This window comes from Phodopus roborovskii, unplaced genomic scaffold, assembly GCF_943737965.1.
Source record: "Phodopus roborovskii unplaced genomic scaffold, PHOROB, whole genome shotgun sequence".
NCBI lineage: Eukaryota > Metazoa > Chordata > Mammalia > Rodentia > Cricetidae > Phodopus > Phodopus roborovskii.
This window is the reverse complement of record NW_026126433.1, coordinates 52014808-52036268: the sequence shown is the minus strand read 5'-3', so window position 1 is coordinate 52036268 and position 21461 is coordinate 52014808. Positions and strand designations below refer to the sequence as shown.

The 21461-nt window shown below is 39.1% G+C and overlaps 1 protein-coding gene across 4 annotated transcripts in view; it reads left to right on the top strand.

Moving 5' to 3' along the window:
* Disp1 (dispatched RND transporter family member 1) overlaps positions 1 to 21461 on the top strand; it is a 143882-nt gene that overhangs the window by 15577 nt on the left and 106844 nt on the right. For all 4 annotated transcript variants that reach the window (XM_051186491.1, XM_051186490.1, XM_051186488.1 and 1 more), the window contains exon 2: positions 3872 to 3959. The gene's annotated coding sequence lies outside the window, so the exon portion shown is untranslated. The remainder of the gene's footprint in view (positions 1 to 3871; positions 3960 to 21461) is intronic.

Here is a 21461-nt window from a genome sequence, read left to right as displayed (position 1 = left end):
TTAGCTGAAGCTAATAGGCTCTTAAATTTTATTTATAAGATCACATGCTGTCTTTCAGAGGCAATAACATTTGTGGGATTGTACCCTCTGAGTTTTATTGCTTTAGGCTTGGATTGGCTGATCATTAGTGTTTGTGTTGGTGAAGATCTGAAAATGGCACATGGATTTGGGTGGCTAGAATGTTGTCAGCATGTTTGCTGTGGAGTCCTTTCTTTGCAGAATATGTTTACGTAGCAGTTGTACAGGACTCTTAGAGTTCGGACCTTTGTGCTGATGTGATTGCTTCTCCACTGAGAATTTAGTTTTACAAAATGCTACTCCAGCCTAAGTATTGTACAGTTTGTTAATTGTGTGTATATGAAATACAAAGTATGGGCAGATTATTTCAGAGGTGGGATGAAATAGGGATTTTGTGTCTGACAACCCCACACTTATAACATAGAGTGAGGAATGATCTTTGCAAAGATGAGGTACATGTTTATTTGTTATTGCTGTTGATTTCCTAATAGATTTAAAAAAAAAAAACTTAGGAAAGCATGTTGTTAGGCAGAAGAACAGCTCAGATAGCAGTACCTTCAGTTCTATTAACTGTTAAAAGTCTGTTATGGGATGTCAGTATTTTATTGGCTTCAGTAGAAGAGATAGTACCCAAAACTAGAAATATTGGAGCAGTTTTATGAAGTAATGGCCTGCAGCTAGATGGAATAGGACACCAACATATGGGGAGGGGTGTGATCTGAAGAGGGAGCCTGAGCAAGGTGAGGGACTGTAGAAGTAAGTTACCAGTTTAGTTGAAGTATATGGGGTGCCTATTAAAAGGCTCCTTATAAGATGGATCTAGGATATTTGAGTATGCTAATGATTGTGAAATAGTGAAGTGATCTTTCATGCATTTGACAGCCAATTGCATATTGATTGTGTGCCAGGTGCCAACTAGGCAGAATAATACATCAGGCAAGATCATAATTCCCAGGGGCCTAAACTAGTAAGTCTTAATTTACTGCTTGATGGCATAATGACTCTGTAACTTTGAAATTTAATGCTTGCTGGTAGGTCTGGACCTGTCTATGATGATAAAATTACCAAGTCATTGAGTTTTATCAACTGTTCTAATGTTTATGATCTAAGAAGCGATTATAAGAACTTTCAGTTTGGCCAACTGATCATGAGATATATAGAACACTTTTATGATCACAAACAAATATTTTTATCTCATAAGCTATTTTAGTTGAGGGGCTTAGGGTTTGGTTTAACAGCAGAGTAGGAAGCCACAGGCTCAGCACCAAAAATAAATAGATAAATAATAAGCTTTTCAGTTGAGATTTTTAAAAATGAGGAATACTTTTTAGCTAGTTTGATTTCATGTGGATACTGCCTAATTTGATTTTAAGTTAAATATATGAGAATATAATTTAGATGAAATATTTTCAATTTTAAATTGAGCCATGTTAAATTTAAAGTCCAAAAGTACCCTCATAGAAATCATCATCTGAATACTTGTACCCATTTGTGGGACTTAAGGATGGTGTGGAAGCATCAGCAGTTTGGGGGTTTTATCCTTATGAAGACAATGTGGAGGGAGGAGTGATTTCTGCAGACAAAGTAGATGCTTATTTATTGTTCCTGTTGATCTCAGATCAGAAAAGGATTAGGAAAGCAGGCCAGGTGGGCAGAAGTAGCCTGCCTTCCTTCCTTCCTTCCTTCCTTCCTTCCTTCCTTCCTTCCTTCCTTCCTTCCTTCCTTCTTTTTGGTTTTTCAAGATAGGGTTTTTCTGTGTAGCTTTGTAGACCAGGTTGGCCTTGAACTCACAGATATTCTCTTGCTTCTTGCTTGCTGCTGTACACCACCACCACCTGACCAGAAGTAGTTTTCACTTACAGACTGGCAGTGCTATATGTCCCCAACAGTCTTTGAGAGTAGATGTGTCCTGTCCCCTCCCCACCCCATCGTGCTGGGAATCTAACTCAGGACCTCATGAATGCAGAGCAAAGCCTCTTCTGTGGGGTGATACATTGTTTATGATCTATTAATGCCACTGGAAATCAGTTTGCAAAGCTGGCCACATTAGTTAGCTATAGAAACTAGACAGTGGTGGCACACAACTTTAATCCCAGCACTTGGGAGGCAGAGGTAGGTGGATCTCTGTTGAGTTCAAAGCCATCCTGCTTTACAGAGCTAGTTTCAGAACAGCTAGGACTACACAGTGAAACCCTGTCTTGAAACACACCCCCCCCCTAAAAAAAAAAAAAAAACAATCACTGAACTCGTTCACTCTTTCATACTGTTGAACAGTGTAGTTAAGACTGTTTAGGGCAGAAAGAGAATGTGAGGATTGGGCTTGGCCTGAGAAGTGAGTAGGAAAAGCTTGGTCCTGTTGCCCAGCTTTTGTTAGGATTTGTCCTTAGGTGCTGTCCACTTTCCTCATACAACCACAGCTTTGCCATGACTGTGAAACTGTGGTATGATAGATAGATTGTGAAGTGTTCATTTCAGAAGGTATGAATTGAGCCGTAAATTCACTAGACGGAAACCAGACTTCTTTGGCTGTCTTTGGTCTAGAGCTGGGCTTAAACTTTGGCCTTTTCTTGTGTGTGTGTGTGTGTGTGTGTGTGTGTGTCCCTCCACCCCCACGGGTACAGTGTTTCTTAATCTGCTTCCTCATTAGTCAGTGGAGACTACTCACTTTTGTTGTAGGTTGCTGTAGAGAAGCTTGGAAGCACTGTATAAAATTCCAAGGGTTATTTAAATGTGCTGTATCACTGGTAATCTGATTGGAGTCACTGGAACATGTTATTTAGAGACCAGAGTGTTTTAGATTTCAGAGATTTTTGAGTTTTGCATAGGTTTTATTAGCATCTCGGATCCAAAAATCCAAACCTTGTGTCTTTTTGTGTACCTTACCTGTGCCCACAAAGCTATCACAGATAAGAAGATTGGAAGTTCTTTGGGGATGGTATCTTGTTGGTCTTGTACCCAGCATCTGTGTAGATCATGTTTATTTCATTTCTAAGTTTAAAAACTTTTTGTAGTATTTTTCCTATTCCCATTTATTTTTCTTAGGGATTTATTTACTCCTCCGCCATCTCTGAAAATGTGGGACTGGCAAAGTGTAGTATTTTGCCCTGTAGCTAGATGGAGAAACCAGCTCTTTGGAGTCAGGTCTTCAGAAGAAAAAGAGGGGCAGATCAACAATGGGTTCTACCCACAATAGCTTTGAATTTGGTCTGATGCAAAACTGTAAACTTAAAATATTATGGATTTTTGTTTTACACTCTTCTCTAGCGTGAACACTGTAGATGACATTGGTGGGTTACAATGTCAAAGGTTGTATCTTGTATACAAAATGGTGTACCTCAGGTCTTACTACTGGGAAATTCTGTCCCTCTAGGCAGTGTACATGAAGCCTATGCATGGAAGAAATCCAGACTGCAGGCATTTGAAATGGTAATTGTTTTATATTTATGAACGTAAGTCCGTGTTCTTACAGTTCTTATGTGTAACAGGTAACCCTTTATAGTTTCTGATGGTACTTTCCTAATTCTTTTTAGTAGATTAGATACAACCTTCCACCTAGTTTCTCTGAAAGAATGATTTGACCTTATACATGAGTGACTAGATAAAGGGAAGGTTGCTCAACTTCATATTTTTTTTTTTCAGTTGCAAAGTAGATTATATTATTTACTTTTCAGAACTGTTTTTAGGATGGAAAACAATACATACAGTGTATGTGATACAGTACTGTTTGTTTGCTTTAGGCTCATTGTGTAACTATTTCATACCATCTGACAGTAGGTATGAGCATTTCATATGTCAGTTGTGGGTTTCAGTAATTGTTTATAAACTAAATTTAAGTTGTATTTTTCTTTCATAGATTTCTGAGGATGAAGGCCCATCTTGGTTCTTGAATTATGTTAGTAATTCATGTATCAGCTGTCATAACTGCATCCTTGGAAAAAGAGGTAATTTCAGATTTAAAAGTAATTATCTTTTAATTTTATTTGGGTTATATTTGTGTCCTTAACATAGATATTAATAGTCCTTTTGAACTAAATTGGACACATCCACACTCCAAAACATAGTTATTATATTCACTCATTGTGTGCATGTATATGTGTGTCTGCAAATGCACATGTGTTTGGGTATATGTACATGTATGTGTGCAGTGGGTGCAAAGGCCAGAGGACAGCCTCTAGTGTTGTTCCTCAGCACTGCCTGTTTTTTCCTTTGAAATGAGAATTTTCCTGTCTTGGAACTCTCTAAGCTGGCTAGGTTGGCTGGCTAGTGAGCCCCAGGGTCCCCTGTCTGCCTCCAATGCTCTGGGATTACCAGCATATGCCACCTTGCCTGGCTTTTAAAGTCTGGGTTCTTGGGATCAAACTTAAGTCCTTGTGTTTGCAAGGCAAGCACTTTGCTGGCAGAGCTCTTCCCCACCCCTACACACTCATTCTTTACTGGAGATTTTTGTTTCTATTATTCAAAAACCATTTGGTAATATAATTTTTACTGTGATCACCACTGTCCTGTGTGATACAGATCACAGTGAACTGAGACTTTAAAAGTGTGCTATAGGATATTTAAGTTTCCTCAGATGATCTTAAATGTTCATTTTATATCACTGATGGCAAGGACAGAGTTTGAATGAGAAATGTATCAGTAGGTCACTTTGTGGCATAAATACCATAGAATGTGTGTACACACACCTACATGGTATAACATATGTGAAACTAACTGTATGGTGTTTGTTTGGTTTTTGTTTATTTGAGACAGTTTCTCTGTATAGCCCTGGCTGTCTTGGAACTTACTCTTTAGGCCAGGCTGGCCTTGAACTCAGATATGCCTGCCTCTGCCTCCTAAGTACTGGGATCAAAATTGTGTGCCACTACTACCCAGCTTAGATCTCTGCTTTGTATTTAATATAGTAATATTAACTATAGATTACCAATGATTAGACTCTTGGTGTAAAAGGAATGAGGAGTTCTATTTTTCTGGAAACAAATTTGGTACTAGGATTATTTGGTAAGCCTGACGATAAAAATGAAGAGGAAAAAAATAGGATTAAATGATTTTATTTAACTAGGTGTGGTTGCATGTTACCTATGATCTTAGCATGTGCAAGGGTAAGGCAAGTGAGAGCACTAGATTTTAGAAGTGCTTGGACTGAGGATATGTGGTTGTGAAGGTGTCTTCCTTTAGCTTCATAAAGTTGGTTCACAGATAACAGATCTGCAGTCTCAGTAAGCATACAGAAGTGGCAGTATGTGCTCAATGGATAATGTTCTGTTATCATTTTGTATTAATTGCTCGCTTTCTGTGGTAAGTTGTCATGAGCAACTCAACTTATGTAAGAAAGAGTTTTTCTGTAGGGACAAGAATCCATTATGATGAGGAAGCATGGCAGCCATAGCAGCAGGAACCTGAGTGTAGCAAGCTTTCTTGTGGGACTGTCTTTGGATAGCTAGCCCCTGAATAATGACATGGAGACTTTTTATTAATTAGGAAAGCTTGGCCTTTAGCTTAGGCTTTTCTCCAACTAGCTCTTATAACTCAAATTAACCTGCTTCTGTTAATTTATGTTCGGTCATGTGGCTTTTACCTTTCCTTAGTACAGCATGTCCACTTGCTCCAAGTCTGTTGGGGCACCTAGATTTTGCCCACTCACTTCCTGTCTATGCCAGGAAGTCCCACCTATTCTCTCTGGTCTAGCTATTGGCCATTCAGCTCTATTAAACCAATCACAGTGATACATCGTCACTCAATGTAAACAAATATTCCACAACACCTGAGAGCTCATATCCTCAACCACAAGCATGAAGCAGAGAGCTGGAAAGAGGGTGAGACTGTATAATCACAAAGCCCACCCTCAGTGACTTACTCTTGTAGACCAGGCTTGCCTCAAACTCACAGAGATCCACCTGCCTCTGCCTCCTGAGTGCTGGGACTAAAGGTGTGCACCACCAACACCCAGACTTACTTTCTCTAGAGGCTGCATCTCCTAAACCTTCCCAAATAGCACCACTAATTGTTCAAATACCTGAACCTATGGAGGACATTTTGCATTCAAACCACGATACATTTGGAAGAAAAAAAAAATTACCATTGTGCCCATGTGACTGTACTTGTGGCAAGATGAAATGTCATTAGCAGAAGAAATTCTGGAAAAATCACTGGAGAATTAGGAGCTCAGGGTTTCTTACATTTCTTTTCTTTAGTAACTTACTGGGAGCCTATGTAACTCAGTTTTTGGGATTTTATTTCTCCATGGAATGAGAGCGTGAAATACCAAGGGTCTCTTCCACCCAGAGGAAAGGAGATCTGTAGTTATCAGTACTGAGCCATGCTGGTCTGCAGGGTTAGGACCAGTCCAGTTGTGCCACATTTGGCAACATAGTATATATCATGTATGTGTGGTTGCCTCTCTTTGTCTATCCCTATTGTCCTTTAGTATAACATCCAGAGATAGAAATGGAGTGGTGTCCTAGTTGGCTGTGTATCCTGAGGCAGAAGGCTGGTTCTACTTATTACATAGAATACAGGGGCTCTAGTGTACTGGAGGTGGCTGTATCCCACTAGTTAGTGAGTTAATTATCAGTCATAGATAAGGTAATTTCAGTGATTAAACTGTCTATTGCTTTATCCAGATTGGCTTTGTGGAAAGGGAGAAATGAGACACATCTTTAGCAAGTTCTCAGGAAAAACTACATTCTTTGTAATAAGTAGAATTTTAACATTGTTTTTAAAGGAGAAGTAGCTGAGACAATATGAGATTTTTTTTTTTTGTCAATGGATTATAAAAGTGCCCGTCATCACCATGTCTGTCTTAGTGCTTTTGATTGGCTGCTTACAGTGTGTTTAGAAGTGGTGCTGAGAGTGTCACATGAATGACTCCTTATTAGCCTAACAGCCTTGTGAGGTAAGTGGCATTATCCCCACCTTAGAGATAGGAAAATGAAACCTGGCAGTTGAGCAGCCTGTCCATGCTTGCTAAGAGGCTTTCACGGTCAGGTCTCTGCTGGCCTTGCTTCCAGAGCTTGCTTTTGGTTCTCCTTTTATGGTGCATTGTGCATATTTATGTAGCCATTGTGTTGTCAGCTTCTATATGGCAAGTTGGGCATGGGTTGCTGTCCTCAGGAAGCCCATGGAAGAGGTTTTGTGCCCTGTAGCTTACTGGCAGTGTTCCTGATTTCCACCAAGGAACTAGATGTGCCCAGACTGGGCCACAATGTAACAGCCCTGTCACTGTTTCTAACCTACCATTTATTTGGTGTTTATGGTATGCCAGCCTCTGTGCTAACATTATCAGTTAAGCCTTAAAACAACCTGTGTTTTGGTGACTCTGGTATCCCCCATTTTCTGGATGTGGCAGCAGGATCTGAGAGTATTATTACCCTCTGGTGAATAAACTCAGGGAAGATAACAGAGATTTGAACCTCACTATTATAGTTCTCCATCCACACCCTAAACACACCCATATGCTCTTGAGCATTGAAAATACACTATAAAGATTTCAGGTGCTTGGATCAAGCCAATTTGAAAAGAAACTATTGTAAGTAGTTTTCTGTTGCAGAAGTAGTATTTGCCTAAAAATTGGGAGGACTGTTAGGTTACTAATACCCCCCCCCCAAAAAAAAACTGTTTGCCATGTTTTCTATTTCTTCCTTGAAATGACTATTCCATCTTGTAGATAGGTTGTACTTGAGAATAGAAGCAGTATATTTTTATGTAAAATTAGGGAATCCTCAAATTCATAAAGGCTGGTTAGGTAACATATTTTTGGCCCCTGATAGGAAAATAAATGACAAGTTAGACTAGGTATGGGGAGAGTGACTTCATAATGATGTAGTAATAATTGTGGCGTTTGGATCTCATAGGTGATCATAGCTAGGGAAAAATGCCTCAAAAGACACCTTAGGGAGGTGATTATGAAAAGGAGAGATCAGGGTTTACTCTGGATCATCCTAGTGCAGTTTCTAGTTCCAGCACCATCTGTCACAATGCCTCTTCATTTTGTGAATTGTGCATTTGTGTATTCTGGGTGGTAACATTTTTTTTGAAAATGAAATATTTTACTGAATGAGAGCCTTGCAGTGATTAGCTCTTATTATCTCTATTAATTGTAATTAGAATTTTAACAACTAAATAGTCTCTCATAAAATATACATAATATACTTGTTACATATAAAAATTACTGTTTTATTTTGCATCTTTATTGACTAGTAGACTTTATTGCTTAGTCTTTTAGTTTTATGCTTCCAGAAAAATTGCATGGAAAATATAGAATCTTCTCTTATGCTTCCTACTCCCTGCCTCTCCAATTTTCTCTATTTTTCAATTTTTTTCCCCAAATGACGAATTAATAATTGATGTGTTATTATTAACTAGAGTGCATAGTCTAAGATTTATATTAAGATTTGTGTAGTCCGGAGGAGGGCCTAGGCCCTCCTCCAAATGATGTGGCAGACAGATTCCCCCATGGAATGCCTCTCCGTCCTTGGGGAGTGGGTGGGTGATAGGATGGGTGGCTAGGGGGATGGGAGGATGGGAGGGAGAGGGAACTGGGATGGATATGTAAAATAAGATTGTCTCTAAATTAAATAAATTTAAAAAAAAACATTTGTGTAGTCACATAGTTGCTGACAAATATCACGATTTTTAAAATTTCCTGTGTGCTTTTAAGGGAAAAATAAGTTCCCCTCTGTCAGAATCCCTAGTCCAGCTCTTCTAAGAAACAGTGGAGCTGTCTTCTTATCTCCTTAGGATCATCTTGCAGTTCATCCATTTAGTGAAAACAGTGAGGGTAAATATTCCCTGTAAACAGATGGTTTTTGTATGTATCATATTTGCCATTTAAAACATAGTAAGTCACCTTGAAATTTCTTAAAGGGAGGGATTATTAGGGAACTGAGGATGGCTGTCTGTATTTTCCGTTGAGCAGTCCTCTGGGAATAATAATGCTGTAAGCGGGCATATCTAATGCTCTACTATAGCAACTCCCTGGGATGGGTACTGGTGCTGAAACAATCAAGTGTAAGCTTTGGAACTTCTGAACACATAATCACATTGGGAACATGTGCTCTGACATGTGCTGGGCTCATTCCATCACCAACTTTGTCCAAACAGAGATGCTGTGACCTAGTGTCACACAGACTCAAGAGTCCCTTATCTGTGATATTTCAAACCTTTGAGCAACTTATTCATTATGTGGTTAAATGTGTCTCAATAACTTGTACGTTTTCTCTTAGAAAAGTGGAAATTGAAAAAAGAAACATGAACTGGTCAATGAAGATATAAGGACGTTTCATGAAAACTCAGCCATTGTTGTATTGCTTTCTCATAAAACTATGAATGTTTGCCACATGAAGACATTGGTGGAGGCTTCTTCATAATAAAATATTCAGTATTCATTTTAGAAATAGAAGTTCCCTTCAGTGGTTTGGTAGATTGCAGTGCTTGAATGCAGAAGAAATAGAACTTAGTGACAACTCAAATTTTTCTATTAATTTTATTGTATGAAAAACAACATGCTTTTCTAGAAGCTACATGGTGATTCTGTTTTCTAAACTTTTTGCACTGTGAGCTTTTGACAAATTGTCTAAATATCAGTTTGTAACCATATGCATGACAATATTATAGTTCATTGTTATGTGAAAAGAAGTGCCTGTGATTGGTAGCTGGAAAAACAAATTTGTATTTACACACAATAGAATATCATTAGCTTTAAGGTGGAATAAATTCAGACAATACTGCAGCATAAATGAAAGTTGAGAACATTATGCTAAGTGAAATAGCAGTCCTAAAATGTCAGATACTGTATGTATCTACTGTCTGATTCAAACTCACAGACACAGACAGGTGGTCGTCAGGGTCCAGGGAGGAAGATGATGGACTGATGGAGAAACGTTTAATGGGTTTAGAGTTTCAGTTTTGCAAGACAAAAATCCTAAAGCTTATTTGTACAGCAGTGTGGATGTGTTCCACATAACTAAACTTAAAAAGGGTTAAGATGATACATTTTATGTATAGTTTACCACAAAAGAAGTAAAAAAAATCAATTCAAAGACAAACAGATGCATCTGATTTTTTTCCCCCCAGAGGATTAGCCCTTGAGGAATGGAGAAGGCTGGAAGTCTAAGTCTTTTTTTAAGAATATATTTTCTTATTTCTTAAACATTTAAATTTAAGAATATCCAGCTGTTTAGAGCTGAAGAGGAAGATAGTAATTTGGGTAATTATTGTCTCCTTTTAAAATAGATGTAAAACTTTGTATTCCTATGTATTTCTTTTTTAAATCCTGTTTTGCCATTTATACTGATGGAAGGTTTTTTTTTTTTTTTTTTTTTTTTTTTTTTTTTGTGTGTGTGTGTGTGTGTGTGTGTGTGTGTGTTAAATCATCTAATCTAAACAGTATATAGGCAGACTGAACTAGCCAAGTTCAAAGGATGCGTGATGGTGTGGAGGTGATTCTCAGATATGTGATGAGGTGGTACCCACTCATATGTGTGATGGTGAAGGTGGTATCCATACAGTGGCAGTTTGAAGAGATCTGAACTGCTGTAGGTTTGCCTAAGAGGAAAGAGGCAAATGGCTGAAGAGGATATCTGTGTTTTTCTTGGAGTGAAGAAGTTACTTGGTAAACAGAAGGCAGTATTAGTTGAAGTTTAGTAAACAAAAGGAAGTACTATTTGTGCTAGGTTAGAATTTCCAACATTCATTATGAACTGGGCCTGGGACAAGAATAAAGGAAATTGTAATGATTAAAAACAATATTGGATAGTGGCGGAGTTTTTGTATATATTTATATTTTCCAAAATGTATTCCATGGTCACATAGAATAATACATTTGCTTTAAAGGACTTTTAGTTGGTATCTAATAATAGCGTGATAAACCTCATTGATTCTAATTGGGGAATCTAATCTGGGTAAATCTAAGGTGTCAAAACTTTTACTACTGTACATGCTGCATCTAAAAATCAGACTAACATAACAGACCCTCGTGGAAGAGTCTGGGGGAGTCTCTGTGAAGAGAGGTAGCAGTGGCTCATCATTAGTTCGCTTTGCAAGTGCATAGTAACTTTTGAAGTGACAGAGACTTCCTATGCAGTTCTCTAAAGTTTTAGCTTTCATTTTCTTTGTCCCATAGTAGTCTTCAGCCTCACTCCCAAACTGCGGGTTGAACTTAGGGCCATCTGTGTACCAGGCAGGCACTTGTCCCGAGCCTTACCCTCTTCTCACCCCCACTCTTGAAAACATTTTGAGACAGGCTCTTGCTTTGTTGCTCAGGTTAGGCTTGAATTTGTTATGCAGCTCACAAAGCCCTTGAACCCTGTCCTCCTGCCTCAGATTTCTGTGTAGCTAGGGTTACATGCCTGTGTCCCCACGCTTGGCAATTGTAAATTGTAAGTTTAGTTATCTGTGCCCTGAGACTAGAATGGAACACAGAAGGCCTGATGGTAGAGTCTCTAAATGAAGACGGGCAGAAATCAAACAAAAGCCAACCTCCCTTTGAGCAGTGTTAAATGTAGCAAGACCTGATGACTGTCTTAACAAAAGTAAATGGTTAGTAATTGATAAACAAAATGAAAAAACAGCTACACTTTGGATTCTGGGGAAGTCCACATTGGAGGCCCCAAAGGGCAAAATCAAAATGACCATCACAGGACAACAAGGAGAAAAGTGAAAGATCAGAAGCAGAGAGATGGTGTTGACAATGATGGTTGCCCCACCCAGCATGGATGTGAGGGTGGCCAGGAGCTGAAGCTGCAAGTTAGCATGGAGAGGAGAAGCACTGCACGACTAGACAGAAGAGTCGTCCCGTGGCCACCTCTGCTGTACTACTTCTTACCGAGACGTGTGGCACTGAGAAGGTGCCCGACAGTCTCTAAAGTGCCACCAGACAATAAAGATACTGTGTGAACCTGTAGAGATGCCCTAAATAGCTTATTTTCCTTTGCAATTTTTTTGGGGGGGTTTTTCAAGACTGGGTTTCTCTGTGTAGTTTTGGAGCCTGTCCTGGAACTAGCTCTGTAGACCAGACTGGCCTTGAAGTCACAGAGGTTCCCCTGCCTCTGCCTCCCCATTGCTGGGATTAAAGGTGTGGGCCACCACTACCCAGCTTGCAATTTTAAAATAACAATGACTTTGTTTCCTAAAATCCCATCATAGTTCTTGCCATTTTCGAATAATCTTAATGAATTGGTGGTACTCATTCCCCTACCCCTAATGGTACTTTCTGTTTCATTTTGAGAAAAAGGAGCACTTAGGCCTCGTGGCATCACCATTTTTATAGGAAGGCAGAAATCAAGGTTAATGTAGAGTTGCTTATGCAGCTTTTAAGTGCAGCTTGGGAAGTGGGAGTTTGGATTCTTATAGGAGAAATGTAACTAGTTGAGCAGGCTTTTTGAATTAAACTTTCTTATGCTTTTTTGAAGTATTAAATCTTTCAAGTGTATCTGTATCAGGGCTGGCTAATCTGCCTTTAGGTATATAATGGACAGTTGATCTAGCTTTGCTTTCAAGAAAATCTTGGTGCACTTGACCATTAAAACACATTCCAGCATTTGGTGTTCATTAGTGTTGTAACTGAAACAAAAACATTTTAATGGTTGATCCCAGAGTATTTTGAAGTTAGTGTAACTTTGCTGAGAAGGTATTTAAGCTTTAGTATCAGTTACAAATAGGCCATGAGCCAACTTTTCAAGCTGTTTCTAAGTAAGACATTGAGTTTTCCTGAATTAAAAAATTCATTGTATGGCACTGTGCCATGTGGAGGGGAACAGAATGGAACAAATATTGCAGGATTTGTACCGATAATTGTCATTCCAAGTGAGGCCTTTAAGGCATTGTGAAGTGGTTTTAGAGTGACTCCTCGTGTCAACAGTTTGCTAAACTTCAGTTTTCGATCATGAAGGACAAACTTTGTATATAAAAAATAGGACTGGATTTGGACAATAATTAAAGTTTCAACTCAGTTTAGGGGTTTGCTGCTTGTCTAAAACTGGGCTGTTTCAACTGAAATTTTAAGAAGATGCCTCATTTATCTGTCAAGGTAGGATAATTTTACAATCTAGTAAGTTACAAGGTAAAATCCCCAGTCTAGTCCTAGCACATGGGAGGCAGAATCAAACAGATCTCTGTGAGTTCAAGGCCAGCCTGGTCTACAAAGAGGTCCAAGCCAGACAGGGTATGTGATGAGACCCTGTGACAAACCAACCATTCAACCACCACACAACAGCAACAAGAGAGAGACAACTGGCTTGGCAGAGAAGGGCTTAAAATAAGAGACTGTTTAGAGAACATTCAAAGCCTTCATTTTGCCATGAGAAGGCACGAGGTCTCAGTAACATAGCATATTTGGAATAATTCTGTAGTCTAGTTTTCTTCATGTAGAAGAAGAACTTGCTCATTATTTAAGTGGGTTTATTTATCTTCTCTAATTCCATATTGTAGAATTATGCCAATGAAAGTCATTCAGTCCAAATCACTTTATGTGATTTTTAAAAAAATCTTTCTGGTGATAATTTTTTTATGTTTCTCCTTTTTACCCCTTAGCCTATTGTGTTTGAAACTATTGCCTTCTGATTCTCTTTCTTATGCTCAGTAGTATAGTTTGTGTATAGCATTAACTATGGGTGTTGCTTAGGAAGAAGGAAGATAGGTTTTCATTTGTCCACACAGAAATGCTCTGTGGAGATAGATACAATAGATATAATGTGATAGATACAGTCAACTGTTTTTATGATGATGAGTCAGTGAAACAACTGTACCATGCTTGGGCTTATGTTATTTCCTGCTGCTATAAATGAGCACCCAAGATTAGGTTATTTTTAAGGAACAGAATTCATTTAGTTCATGGTTCAGAAGGCTAGAAGTCCACAATTGAGGAACCACATTAGATGAAGGCCTTTGAACCAAGTTAACACATGGTGACAGGAGAAGCAGAAGGGGTGGCGAGAATAAGACATCATGGAATGACTGAAATTGCTTCTATAACACTTAACTCTTGCAATAAATAATTTATAATACAACAGTAATCCCTGCTGTCCAGATCCCGATTTGCAGAGTGTCTTAGTTACTTTTCTGTTGCCATGAAGAGACACTGTGACCAAGGCAGCTGCTTACAATTTCAGAGGGTGAGTCCATGTCCATCATGGCAGGGAGCATGGCAGCAGGCAGGCAATTTCACTGCAGCAGCAACATCTGATTCCTAAGCATCAGGCACAGAGAGCCACCTGGGAATAGTGTGGGGTTTTGAAACCTTAAAGCTTGTCCCAGTGACATACCTCCTCCAACAGGGTCACACTTCCTAATCCTCCCCAAAGGGTTCCACCAACTGGGAATTACTCCTGTTGTCTTGGGATCCACATTTTCTCAATTGGATTCTGTAAAAGAACCAAGACAATCAATGGTTAAGTCTCAAGAGGACCAGCTGCAACAGTGTAGCTGCTCTCTGAGTAGCAGGTGAAGCTTAACTGAGGTTCTTATCTGAAGCTCTGGCCAGAGTGTTGTAAAAAGGTGGACCATCTCAGCTAGCTAATCTGGAATTTTCTAGAGCAGTTTTAGTCCAAAACCCATCCTTGAGTGGTGTTTAATGGTCCTATGACATTGTATGAACCGAGTGGCATCAATGTTGTGGAGCCCCATCTTTTTTCTGGAGTGTTTAGAGATTGCTGTTAGAAAAAAATTAAGAACTAAAACCATGAGCTAAACAAATCTTTCCCCACCTTGTGTTATGTCAACAATGCAAACTCTAGTTCACAACAGTAGTCCACACCACATGCAAAATTTACAGTTCAGATGGGAGGGGAGGGTAGTAAGGTGCATGTGAGGGTAAGAGGAAAGGAGGGAGGGAGGGAGGGGGAAAGAGAAGGAGAGGGAACTGGGATTGACATGTAAAATAAAAAAAATAATAAAATTAAAAAAATAGAAAAAATTTAAAAAATGCTTGGATTTAGAGAAGAAATGAGCCACAGTCCAACGCCAAAGCCAGCTTTGATTTTTAAGTGAATCGGGACCTCCCTTACTGGAAAGTAAAGAGATATAGGTTTTCAGGTAGTGAGATTTTACCCTGTAAGGAGTAAGGGTTTTCTGCCCGCCACCGGTCTTGTCCCACTGCCGCTCCAGCCCCAATTAACACACAGAGACTCTGTATTTGATATAATGTTGTTGGCCTGTTACTACTTTCTTATCGGCTAGCTCTGTCTTAAGTATTAACCCATTTCTATGTATTTCCACATGGTCTTATCTTACCGGGGAGCCGGCCGGCCAGCATTCTGCTTTTTCCAGACTCCCCATTTTGACCCTCTTTACTATTTCCTCTTTCCTCCTTGTCTCCTAGTCCCTCCTATCTTCCTTTTCTATTGGCCAACAGTGCTTTATTCATTAACCAGTATGAGAAACATATACATAATGGCATCTCCCAGCATCTTCTCTTTTCTGTCTAAATAAAAAGAAGGGTTTTAACCTTAACATGCAAAATATATCACACAACAGTTATCAAATAAGAACCACAGTTAACAATATTTAGTCCATTAACATTTAGTAAGATTAAAAGAAACTATTGTATTATTTATCTCTTAACAACTGCTTGTCCTGTAGGATTGTGTGGTATACTGCAATATGCTTTATGTTATAATATTTTAAAAAAACTGTTTCAGTTTACTAGAGACATATGCTGGAACATAGTCAGTTTTAATTTGTGCAGGTATACCCATAATAGCCATTATTTCTAGTAGGTGTGTCCTTTCAGAGCTCAAAGCAGTTACCAATTGAAATCCTGAAAATGTGTCTATTGTATGGTATACCTATTTTAATTTTCCAAATTCTGAAAAATGAAACACATCCATTTGCTAAATTACATTTCTATACATACCCTTAGGGTTATTTCCTGCAGGTAAAGGAGGTTGGTTATAGAAGAAACAAGTAGGACTTTTATTTTTTTTTTTACTATTTCCTTAGCTTATTGCCAAGTGATGGAAAAAATACTTTTTTTTTTTTTTTTTTAAAAAAAATCATTGCTATTTACACGGTGTTGTTTTTTTAAATTAAATTTTGAGGCCTCCAGTATACTTCCTATTAATTATTGATCAATTTCATCATTATCTTGTGCTAGAGGACCTGGCAGACCTGTATGGGATCTGATGTGTGTATGTGTGATATATATATATATTTCCTGATTATTTCCTGTAATTGTATAAATAACAAAGTTAAGTCTGTATCACCAGGAATAAATTTAGCAGTTTCAATATGTAAGACAACTCTCTCTGCATAACTGTATTGAGAGGTTCTATAAAGTTCATTAGTACCATGAGAATGGCATACAATTCTGCCTTTTGCATGGTTATAAGGGCTTTGAACCACTTTACTTATATCCCTAATTTATATCCTGCCTTACTTGATTTGTCTGCATCAGTGTAGAACATAGGGACTCCAGAGATTGGTATTTTCTTTACAATGTGCGGAAGGATCCAAATGGTTTTCTTTATGAATTTTATTCTCTCACTTTTGGGATAATTATTGCTAATCTTTCCCAAAGAATTATTGCAAGCTTTTTGCCAACATCTGTGATGCAGGATGCTCAGACCACAACCCAAAAGAGAAAGTGAGGCCACCTCCTCTTCCTTATAAAGATCATGTCTACACACCAAAGCCACCCTAAGGACAGTACCTCAAATCTGTTGGTGGAACAAGATGTCTCTACATACTTCAGTGGGTAATTACAAGCCGTAAGTGAGAAGTGCCAACCTGGAAGAGTTAAATGAACACATTAGCTATTACTACTGTCACAGAGTAGTTGGATCAAGGTTAAAAACACCAAGAGTAAATTACCATGGCCACCAAAGAGCCACATGTGGAAGTATGATAAGAAGTTGTAGAGCTGTCCCTGGTGATGCATGTTTACAATTTCAGCCTTTTGGAGGCTGAAGCGGGAGTGTGTTAATTCAAAGCTAATTGGGGTACATAGCCAGGTTTTATCCTCCCCGTGCCCTCTCCAAAAAGTCTTGACATCCCTCCCATTAGAAGCTTAGAGCCTACTTTTAAAAGGGTTATAGAATGCTGATAGTTCATGTTCTTACACACATATCAGTTCTGTTAGAAAATGCATTCAAGATTAGCTACTTAAGATTATAGGTATTCTGGATTATAAACTCTCTGAAGGCAGAGTCCTGTTTCTCATTTAACATACATTTGTTCATCTTATACCTAGTGCACCAGACACGGAGCATGGGCTATGATACATCTGCCGTGGGCAGCTCACAGTCTGGTTGGGAAAACAGGTGTAGAAACAGATAAACACAACTAAAAACCGTACACATATAGTATACTGCTTGTCTTCCACTACTGTGGAATAGTGAGGTCAGAGGGCATAAATTTATATACTCGCTGAGCCATTTTCCTAAACACAAGGATAAGGAATATGTTTAAGTGGTGTTTTTTTTTATCTTAAGTTCCCATGAATTGTCTCAAAGTGCCTGTCTGTCCTCTCCATGCACTCCAATCCTGTACACCAACTGCAGGGACAAAAATGTGCTTGTCTGTCCCACTCCATATACCCCAATCCTGTATACCAACTGCAGAAACAAAAACTGTTGTACTTTTGGATTGCTTCCCCCCCATATATCTGCTGTATTTATATAAAGATGCTGGATTCTGTAGAGCTCACGTATAATCACAGATAGTGCTTATGTGCATCCAGCATGGTTGCAGTGTCAGCACTTGGTTCTAACATTCTTTTCTCCAAGTGTACCTTGTGTTTTATCACTAAAGTTCTTTTGGGTTTTAAAAGACTAAATCAGTGTATTTTAGTTCATCTGTTTTGTGTTTGTTTAACAACTGTTATGAGGTAATTCTAACCATTCACTTACAAAAGAGAAACACAGTATCAGGGCATGCCTCAGCATTGAAACACACCTTCTGTGTTTTTTGCCCATTAGCCATGTGGAAAATACTAATTACAGGAACTTTGAGAACAGTTACTTGTAAACCTAGTATTAATACAAAACAACAACAACAACAACAAAAAGCCCTTTTAAATGGAAACCATAATGAGAGCACTGGACCAAATCTGTGTGTCATAAACTTTTCAAGATCAGTGCAGTTGAAGAATGTATCCATGACTTTGGAGCAGCCTGAACAAAACAGTGTTGTTAAGATGACCAAGGCAGCTGTCAGCCTGGTTGTGACAGGAAGGTGTGGCACTCCAGGTGATCTTTGAGTAGCCTTTGGAGGACCTCTGGATCTCTGAAACTGTTTCATATGTGCTTTCACACGAGAGAGGATCCTAATTCCTGATGCCGCTCAGAGCATTTCACGAACTCTTTAAGGTCAGGGACTGTGGCTTCCTGGGATATAATTGCCCTTTCCTCCCCAATGATTTTTATCCTCCTTTCCACTTGCCTTGTTGGTTTGAGGGACCCTTTTCATCAGTGCACAGGTGTTCTTTGCTGCTATCTTTACTCAGAGTGTGTGCGAATTCCTGTCATTGCATTGTAAGGAGCTTTGCCCCCACACCTTGATTACTATATTTCTCTCCTCTCTACAGCCTCACTGTAATTGTTTGCACACTTTCAGAGCTGCAGCTGTGTGCATTCCTTAAAATATACCTCTCTTGGTTTCCAATTGTGATAATTTTTATGAGAATGTCACCCATAGGCTCTGGCATTTGGAAACTTGGTTCCTAGTTGGTGACAGTATTTGGAAACTTTAGGAAGTATGATCTTATTGGGTAAGTATGTCACTGGAGATAGGCTTTGAGAATTTAAGGACTTAGTTTCGAGTTCACTCTTCTTTGCTTTGTGTGTGGTTCAAGATGTGAGCTCTGAGCTTCCTGCTCCTCCCACCATGCCTTCATTGCACTCTCCCAGACCATAAGCCTCAGCACAATAAACATACAAACGCTTCCCTTAAATAGTTGCCTCGGTCATGGTGTTTTATCACAGTGATCGAAAAGTAACAAATATACAAATATTCCTAGTAAGTGGCCAACTCAATTTGAAACGTGGCAAGTTGTTTTGATTTTCCTTTTCTTAGATGTGAAATGCTTGTGCCAACTTGGAACCAAAGTATTCAATATTTTAGAAGATAATGGCCTAATGAAAAAAGAATGTTTTGAAGTTAGTTATAAATTCACCAGAAGAAAAATGCACATTGACAGCACTTTGGATTTCTTTAGCCTTTGAAGACAGATATGGCAGCTATAACAAAATAGTCATGTAGACTTATGGTATTATTTCTAGTTGGCCAGAGAACCCACAGTTGTTTTCTGAAGCAGAATCGTCATGCACATGAATCATTTTGTCAGCTGGAAGACTTTAGAATTCCTCCAGGAAGATGAGATAACCAAGCGAGGCATTTTCATGCATCTTAGTATCTGTGAAAGCCTGAGGAAAGGAAGCCTTCCTCTGAAAATCATGCAGTTTTCATCTCTGCACTGGTACCCAGACCTCAGAATGCATGTGTTTTCAGCCTCCTTCCTTGCGCTTGTAACAGTCAGATAAGATGGACAAACACAAATGCCATGTGCCCTCCCTCCTAACACTCGGTGGCCAGCTCTGGGTTAGTGACCAAACAACATACACGGAATTACTTAACAGAAATGAAGGGAGTGCCTGTTATTTGTGAGGCACTTGATGCACATAGCACAGGGCCTTTGTCCTCCAGAAAAGATGGTACATTCACATCTATATATTTTTAATTCCCATGCAAGTAGTCTAAAGTACACTGAAGGACTGAATAGAGTTTGAGGAGACATTGAATTATAGCCACTAAAATAGCTCAGTTGGGAGAGTGTTAGATTATAGAATGCCATATATGAGTAATGATTTGATAGAAAAAAGACCTTCATTTTGTCACTGTTAATCTGTTTTCTGTATTTAATAGTGAAATAGGTGGCAGGCCATTATGTTTGGCTCTTCAGCAGTGATGACACAAAAGCTTTTGGACCTTGAAACAAATTTTGTTCTGGAAATGAAAATACATTGTGATCCATGCAGGGGATGTTGGCCACAGTTGATGAAGGGGAATGAGACAGAGGAGCTCTGGTTTTTGTTTCCCTGGTGGCAGATCCCTTACTGAGGCTGACTTAGAGAACTCCACAGTCTGTTTTGGAGACCGCTTTGGGCGTAGGGCTCTATGAAAGAACAGTTTGGAAGGTACTTATCTGGCCTCACCCCTCTGTAGAGACGATGGAATGGAGGCCCCTGTGTTGGTTAGAGGGTCATAGAGTTGAGCCTAAATGTTTGGCTAAGAAAAAAAAATTAAATAATGGGCTGACATTGTGCCTACTTCTAATGCTGTGTTTTGGAACCTGAGTGGTGAGGGGATCACATAGTATACTTCACTGCTTGGGATGAACACAAGACATTGGAGAACACGGGAGTGGCTCTTCAGGAGCCCACTTGTGTCTCTGTGTGTGCCTGTGTGTCTGTGTATCCCCCATGTGTCATCCCCATCCTCCTGCCCCCCGGGTGGGGTGTCCTTGTTCTTGCTTCTTTGTAGTAAGTCATTCCTGAGTTTGAGTTCCTGAGGCCAGTGCTTGAGCTTGTCACCTACAATAAGAAGCCACAGCAAGAGTTCTCACCTGGCCACCCTCCCCCTCTCCCTCCTAACATTGTCTGCTGCCCCTAGGCAGATAGGAAAATGGAAAAAGATATGTGACACTTCAGTTATAGAAGCCATTTCAGACCTGTCAAAAATGATAGATTAACGTAATTAATGTTTCAAGGTCCTCAAAATTATGTTTGAAATCTACCTAATTGGAGAAATATGCTATCTTCATTAGGAAGACTGTGTGGAAGTAAGCAACAAGCCAAAGCATTCAGAAAACAGAGTATTTTAGCAGTAATGAGTATAATCTCTGCGGGGCCAACATGTGGGAATCATTATGTGCCAGCAGATAGACTGTCACCATACTTTCCAAGTCAGAAGCCAGGTCTTCATTAGAGCTGGTCATTCTGATTCACAATTCATCTTACTCACTGGCCAAATGCTTTCCATAGTTAATGAAGCTCAGTTTTAGGAGAAGGCTACCTTAACTCTGTAGTTGTTTCTTTTTTGTTTCTAAGCATGTTCTCTCTGCCTAGAAGATTTTAATTTAAATTTCACATAATATAAAGGATAATTTGTAAGTTATGTAGGTATAAAATTTGAATGCTTTCTATCTAATGTGACTGGAATTTCTCTCCAATTACAGCAGAGGGCAAGCCCATTATTCTCCAATTTCAAAAAAAGATTCCAGCTGCTTGCAAGAGGAGAGCTAAAGAGAACATTTAATATTTTGAAAAAAAAAATCTGTCCTGGGGGAAAAGATTTCCTGTTCAAAAAGATATTAAATTATGTAGTTTAGCCACTCTGGCGTGTGGATATTTTGGGTGCTGTAACTGTCATTTATTTTTTATCAGGTTCTCATGGAAAAATTGAAAACTTAATTTTGACACGCAGATCTTTGGCTGCACGAACCTGTGTGCTGC